The sequence below is a fragment of the Salmo salar genome, chromosome ssa14 (assembly GCF_905237065.1).
Source record: "Salmo salar chromosome ssa14, Ssal_v3.1, whole genome shotgun sequence".
Classification (NCBI taxonomy): Eukaryota; Metazoa; Chordata; class Actinopteri; order Salmoniformes; family Salmonidae; genus Salmo; species Salmo salar.
Window position 1 is genome coordinate 12,363,252 of NC_059455.1, and position 7,917 is coordinate 12,371,168.

Here is a 7,917-nt window from a genome sequence, read left to right on the forward strand (position 1 = left end):
AGGAACTTCAACACCAGCCCCGTCCATAGAGGAGCGGATTGACCAACACTCCACCACCGTCTGGGTACTGCCATGGACCAGGTGCTGGCACGCCTAGAGAGTTGGGACTGAAGCGCTTCCGGCCCCACTAACCAGCCGGTCCAACAGCCGGCACCTCAACCAGCATCTCCAGCACCCAGTGCCAGCGGGGTTAAACTCTCCCCTCCCAGGGAGTCTGATGGCACGGCCGCTGGGTGTAAGGGGTTCTTACTCCAGCTGGAGTTGTACCTCGCGACCGTCCGTCCTCCTCCCTCGGAGGAGGAGAGTGTCAGCGTCCTCGTCTCGTGTCTCACGGGTAGAGCCCTGGTATGGGCCAACGCCACCTGGTACAGTCCGGACTAAGCCGGAGTTCACCTATCGCTTACGGGCAGTGTTCGATCATCCCCCGGAGGGGAGAGCGGCGGGGGAGCAGCTGTTCCACCTGAGACAGGAGACAAAGAGCGCGCAGGACTTTCGAGTTCCGGACCCTGGCCGCTGGAGCGGGGTGGAATGAGAGGGCCCTTATAGATCACTACAGGTGTAGTTTGAGGGAGGACGTCCGCCGGGAGTTAGCATGTAGGGACACTACTGTCTACAACCCACCCGTTGTGACAGAATCCCGCACCAACATGCAGTCAGCAGGAACTTCAACACCAGCCCCGTCCATAGAGGAGCGGATTGACCAACACTCCACCCTCCTCCACCGTCTGGGTACTGCCATGGACCAGGTGCAGCCGGCACCTCAACCAGCATCTCCAGCACCCAGTGCCAGCAGGGTCAATAAGAATGTGTTCTTAACCTCTTACATCTAGACGTTCCGCTAGCGGAACACCTGCTCCAATATCCAATGATAGGCGTGGCGCGAATTACAAATTCCTCAAAAATACAAAAACTTCAATTTTTCAAACATATGACTATTTTACACCATTTTAAAGATAAGACTCTCCTTTATCTAACCACACTGTCCGATTTCAAAAAGGCTTTACAACGAAAGCAAAACATTAGATTATGTCAGCAGAGTACCCAGCCAGAAATAATCAGACACCCATTTTTCAAGCTAGCATATAATGTCACAAAAACCCACAAGACAGCTAAATGCAGCACTAACCTTTGATGATCTTCATCAGATGACAACCCTAGGACATTATGTTATACAATGCATGCATGTTTTGTTCAATCAAGTTCATATTTATACCAGCTTTTTACATTAGCATGTGACTAGCATGTGACTAGCATTCCCACCGAACACTGCCGGTGAATTTACTAAATTACTCACGATAAACGTTCACAAAAAGCATAACAATTATTTTAAGAATTATAGATACAGAACTCCTCTATGCACTCGATATGTCCGATTTTAAAATAGCTTTTTGGTGAAAGCACATTTTGCAATATTCTAAGTACATAGCCCAGGCATCACGGGCTAGCTATTTAGACACCCGGCAAGTTTAGCACTCACCAATATCAGATTTACTATTATAAAAGATTGATTACCTTTTGTTGTCTTCGTCAGAATGCACTCCCAGGACTGCTACTTCAATAACAAATGTTGGTTTGGTCCAAAATAATCCATCGTTATATCCGAATAGCGGCGTTTTGTTCGTGCGTCCCAGACACTATCTGAAATGGTAAATCAGGGTCGTGCGCATGGCGCAATTCGTGACAAAAAAAATCTAAATATTCCATTACCGTACTTCGAAGCATGTCAACCGCTGTTTAAAATCAATTTTTATGCCATTTTTCTCGTAAAAAAAGCGATAATATTCCGACCAGGAATCTCCTTTTAGCTAAACAGAGGAAAGTAAACAAAGCTTTCGGTCGACGCGGGCACGAGCCTGAGTCTCACAGTACTGTAACCAGCCACTACCCAAACGCGCTACTTTTTTTCAGCCAGAGCCTGCAAAGCCATGATTCAGCTTTTTACCGCCTTCTGAGACCCTATGGCAGCCGTAGGAAGTGTCACGGGACAGCTAAGATCCTCACTCTTCAATAAACAGAGACAAGAAGAACGACACCTTGTCAGACAGGCCACTTCCTGCATGAAACCTTGTCAGGTTTTTGCCTGACAAATGAGTTCTGTTATACTCACAGACACCATTCAAACAGTTTTAGAAACTTTAGGGTGTTTTCTATCCATATGTAATAAGTATATGCATATTCTAGTTACTGGGTAGGAGTGGTAACCAGATTAAATCGGGTACGTTTTTTATCCAGCCGTGAAAATACTGCCCTCTAGCCATAACAGGTTAACTGACTTGCCTAGTTAATAAAGGTGTTAAAAAAATGATTTAAAAATACAAATAACCAAAAAAATCTGCGTCCGAAAATACCGATATCCGATTGTTATGAAAACTTGAAATCAGCCCTAATTAATCGGCCATTCCGATTAATCGGTCGACCTCTAATCTGTACCTGTTGAGAAAGGAGAAACCATCAAGTACGGTGTCAGCAGCCTTGAGGAGGCAAGTGCTGCTGTCTGAGGAGGAGAAGAGGAGGCAGCTGAAAATAAAGATAAACATTGCATACTTCATTTCGAAAGAAGAACCTTTCGTCAAATTTGGCCCGCTTATCAGACTCCACCACAAAAACGGAGTTGACATTAATCCCACATACGACAATGATGTAAGATGATCATTCAAATTGCTGACATAATGAGAGAGAGCCTGTCAATGAAGCTAAAAGCCGCAAAGTATCTTGCCATTCTAATAGACACTGATATACCCAACACCGAATGCGAGATTGTCTACGTGCGCTTGTTGGAGGATGGGAAGCCAGTCAATCTCCTGGTGGGACAACAGACCCTTGAGCACTCCCATGCCATTGGTAAGTCGTTTCCCTTTATAGGCTTTATTATTGTGTAAAGTTTAATCATTATTCGTAATGGAGATAGAATTTAGTTTTTCAGAAATACTTTTGTATAATTGTTGAAATGTTATTATGACTAAAAACAACCTGAGGATTGATTATAAACATCGTTTGACATGTTTCTACGAACTTTACTGATACTTTTCGGATTTTTCATCTTTCGGTTGTGACTGCCTTTGAGCCTTTGGATTACTGAACAAAACGCGTGAACAAAACTGAGGTTTTTGGATATAAGGAGGGACTTTATCGAACAAAACAAACATTTATTGAGTAAATGGGAGTCTTGTGAGTGTAACAATACGAAGATCAAAGGTAAGTGATTAATTTTATCACTAATTCTGAATTGTGTAACTCCTCTACTTGGCTGGTAACTGTTTGTAATGATTTGTCTGCTGGGAGCTGTTCTCAGATAATCACATGGTATGCTTTCGCCGTAAAGCCTTTTTGAAATCTGACACCGTGGCTGGATTAACAAGAAGTTAATCTTTAAATCGATTTATAACACTTGTATGTTTTATGAATTTTTATAATGAGTACTTCTGTTTTTGAATTTGGCACTCTGCTATTTCACTGGATGTTGGCAAGGTGGGGCGGTCGCGTCCCACATCCCCTAGAGAGGATAACCTGTCTGGGCTAGGGGGCAGTATTTTCACAGCCGGATGAAAAACGTACCCAATTTAAACAGGTTACTACTCTGGCCCAGAAACTAGAATATGCATATTATTAGTAGATTTGGATAAAAAAACACTCTGAAGTTTCTAAAACTGTTTGAATGGTGTCTGTGAGTATAACAGAACTCATATGGCAGGCAAAAACCTGAGAAAAAGTCAACCAGGAAGTGGAGGATGTGAGAATTGCAGTTCTTCTTTCTAGTCCCTTTCGAAACTACAGTATCTGTGGGGTTACGTTGGACTTCCTAAGGCTTCCATTGGCTGTCTAAAGCCTTCAGAAAGTTGTTTCAGCCATCTCCTGTTACTGAGCAGATAATAGGAGCTCAGTTACTGAGTGGACTGCCTGTGAATAAAGGGATTGGATACACGCAGTCACATGAGCGCGCCGTTCCTTCTTTTTCTCCTTGAATGAATACGCTATTGTCCAGTTGGAATATTATCGCAATTTTACGTTAAAAATACCATAAAGATTGATTTTAAACAGCGTTTGACATGCTTCTAAGTACAGTAATTGAACATTTTGACTTTGTCTCTGGTACCGCACTCGCGCGTTATGCCTTTGGATAGTGCTCTGAACGCACAAACAAAACGGAGGTATTTATATTCATTTAAATATGGATTATTTCTAACAAAAACAACATTTGTGGAAGTAGCAGTCCTGGGAGTGCATTCTGACGAAGATCAGCAAAGGTAAGAGAATATTTCTAATACTAATTCTGAGTTTAGGTTGCCCCGAACTTGGCGGGTGTCTGTATAGCACTCTGTGATGGCTGAGCTATGTACTCAGAATATTGAAAAATGTGCTTTCGCCGTAAAGCCATTTTAAAATCTGACAAAGCGGTTGCATCCAGGAGTAGTCCATCTATAATTCTTTAAATAATTGTTTTGTATTTTGTCAACGATTATGATGAGTATTTTTGTAAATTGATGTGCACATTCACTGGACGTTTTGGTGGGAATACATTTTCTGAACATCACGCGCCAATGTAAAATGCTGTTTTTGGATATAAATATGAACTTTATCGAACAAAACATACATTTATTGTGTAACATAATGTCCTAGGAGTGTCATCTGATGACGATCGTCAGAGGTTAGTGCTTCATTTAGCTGTGTTTTGGGTTTTGACACGTCCTTGCTTGGAAAATGGCTGTGTGATTATTTTTGTCTATGTACTCTCCTAACATAATCTAATGTTTTGCTTTCGCTGTAAAGCCTTTTTGAAATCAGACAGTGGTTAAATCAAAGAGAAGTGTATCTTTAAAATGGTGTAAAATAGTTGTATGTTTGAGAAAGTTGAATTATGACATTTTGTTGTTTTTGAATTTGCCGCCCTGATATTTCACTGGCTGTGTCCCTCAGAAGTTAATGTGGATGCTTCCATGATTACAGATAATCCTCAATGAATCGTGAATGATGTGAGAAAGTTAAACACACAAATATTATACCTCCCAAGACATGCTAACCTCTCACCATTACATTAAGAGGGGAGGTATGATATTGGTGTGTCCAACTTCCCTACTTTTGTTTGTCTTAAGTAACCTTTAGTAGGTATCAGAAATACATAAATAATGTTTTATATGGCTATGAGGCCAGGCTGTTAGGGTACAGTAGCTGTTGATTCAGGGGAATACATGACAGGCACTAATTTGCAATATAGCCTATGTTGTTAGTTTGGCTTTTATAACATAAGGCTTTTTTCAGACTGGCAGAGAGAAAACAGAGACAGCAGAGAAGGTGCTGAGACAGATAAGACAGCACAACAAGGAGGCAAACAAAATGGCTAGAGCAGAGGCACAGTTATAGTGGTGAGTTGGTGTTTTTACATATTGCATTGGTTTTAAACATCAGCTTGTAAAAAATAAATTAAAAAAAAAAAAACAGGATTAGGACCATGTCTCACCAGTCACTGGTACAGAAATGGTTGACTGATTAGTACTTGGTAACGGTCTTGCTGGAAGACCCACTTGCGGCCAACTGTCCGCCTACTGGCAGAGGCAACCAGGTTTTTGGCTAAAATATCCTGGTACTAGGTAAAGTGCATGATGCTGCTGACCTTAACAAGGGCCCTAGAACCAGTGGAAGCAAAATAGCCCCATAGTACCAGGACATTTTAGCCAAAAGCCTGGTTGCTTCTGCCAGGAGGTGAACACTTGGCCGCAAGTGGATCTTCCAGCAAGACAATAACCAAGCACACATCAAAATCCACAAAGAAAAGGTTACTTGACCACAAAATCAACATTTTGCAATGGCCATCTCAGTCTCCGCCATTGAAAACCTGTGGTTTGAATTGAAGAGGACAGTCCATAAACGCAGGCTAGGTAGGATATTAAGAATCTGGAAAAATTGTGTATAGAGGAATGGTCTAAGATACCTCCCAATGTGTTCTCCAATCGCATAAAACTTTTTTTTTTTAATGTCTTTCTCCTCACAAGTGTAGGGTGCTGGAGTACGGAGCAGGCAGTGGATGTGGGCTGGAGTGGATAAAATGTCAGGGCCGAATTGTAGTCCCAGTCCGTCCGTAGTCATTACGCCGATTCTGTTACAAAAAAACGTATTAAAACGGAAGCAAACGGAACGGGAGGGACCTACCTGAATGTGTCCCACCATGGAAACTCTCGTTTTAGTTGCGAAACTGTTTGGCTAACGATTACTACATCCAAGGTTTGTTCTAGCACGTAACGTCACGTAGGAAAATAACGGTCCATTAATTCCAATTTCTATTTGCAGAAATGCAGCCGTTTCTCAATAAAAACTATGTAGGCAGCTTGTTGGACATAAAATTACCTTTCCCTAGTAGCAGTCGGGTTGGCACCCACAAAACCCACAGAAAATAAAATTAGTACGGATAGCTAACTTCTTCAGCTAACTCTTGGCTTGTTAGCTAACGTTAGGTACACAGTGAAATCAAATACACTGTAGTGAAATTGCCTTGGGTTTGTGAGGTTCCATAATGAGTTATTTAATATAGCTATTGCAATCACCACTGAAAACTGTATACACGATAGTCATTTACAAAAACATTACCCAAGGTACGTTAGCTAGCTAAACACTTAGCTAGCTAACCAAGGCGACATCACACGAGAATGATTGAAAGCCAGGCAAGATAACGGTTGTCTCAAATAACACGCTAGCTAACTAGCTAACATCCACCTATGTCGTGTAAAAACAGAACCTTCTCCCTAATACATCGAGCTGGCTACAAGAAAACAGATTCGTTTTTGGTCGTTACCTTATCCTCTCCTTTTTCAGATTTGCCCGTTGTTGAGAAAAGGCTAGACTAGTTTAAACAACGAAGAGGTCGCCACCGTATTCCCCCTCCTTTACCGACCATCATCATGTTAATTCCGAGAACTCAGTTTAGCAGAATTGAAGACCTTCAGACTTCAGAAAATCTCCCTAAAAAAAAAAAATATCACGCGCCCGCTCGCTCGCGCCCCGTTCTTTTTTCTCCAAACCATCTTGCTCAACATCATGTTCCTCACATCCCACTGTGCACACATGTCATTTCAACGTGGACTACCAGTTGCATGTCACGGAATTGGGGAGAAGGGGTAAAAAATATATATATTTAAAAAAATACCCCCCAAAAATGTATAATTCAATGGTTAATATTTTGTTGAGACGTTGATCAATGACATTACAACCTATATTCACCCACTCAAAAAGACAGCTAAAAGTTAGAATTTCCAATGTGTTTATCATTACGCTTTCAACCATCGAAGAGCACAACCAAATTCCAATGAAAAAACAATGTCGGGGGGGGGGGCATGAGAACATGTTTAAAACAATTATTCGCAAATCACCGGAAATCAATTCAAATCAACTCCATATTTGGTTTGATGTTACTTAAAGGTGATTTTGTCATTTAAAAGAAAATAACATGCTCACATGCCTCTATCACTTCCATTGAAGTTTTCATTTGATTTAGTCTTATTCTTTAACTAACTAGATTTTTGGTAACATGGAGACGTGAATCCAATATATCAATAACTAATTAAGTCAATGGCACAGATGTAACTATCCAAGGAGAAGATACATTTCCATAAAATGTGGATATTTGGTTCATATCATTACATTTTAAATCCACCAGAGCTTGAAACCTTAGGCCGATTGTATTGTCTATTTATAGCTGAATTCTGGGGTTAATTGAAACAATAGTTGTTGATACACATTTTGAATGGCTTTTACATATTGGATGTTTTACAAGAAAAATAACTTTTATTCATGGTTGTTTCTATTGTTTTTAAATGAGAAATATGTACTTTTTAACAAATTTAAAAGTAATATTCAACTGCTGTTTTTATGCTTTTATGCCATTTTTATGGCATATTATGGCACACATGTACATATATTATGGCACAC

General features: G+C 40.9%; 1 protein-coding gene across 15 annotated transcripts in view; it reads right to left on the bottom strand.

Annotated features, from left to right (window-relative positions):
* LOC106568968 (CMP-N-acetylneuraminate-beta-1,4-galactoside alpha-2,3-sialyltransferase) overlaps positions 1-7,206 on the bottom strand; it is a 104,368-nt gene extending 97,162 nt beyond the window's left edge. For 2 of the 15 annotated variants that reach the window (XM_045693903.1, XM_045693897.1), the window contains exon 1: positions 6,340-6,363. The gene's annotated coding sequence lies outside the window, so the exon portion shown is untranslated. Of the gene's footprint in view, positions 1-1,512; positions 1,536-5,926; positions 6,092-6,144; positions 6,294-6,339; positions 6,364-6,784 lie in introns of those variants that run through there. The other 13 variants (XM_045693908.1, XM_045693907.1, XM_045693899.1 and 10 more) reach the window with 12 other exon arrangements.
* Between the last annotated feature and the right edge of the window lie 711 nt (positions 7,207-7,917).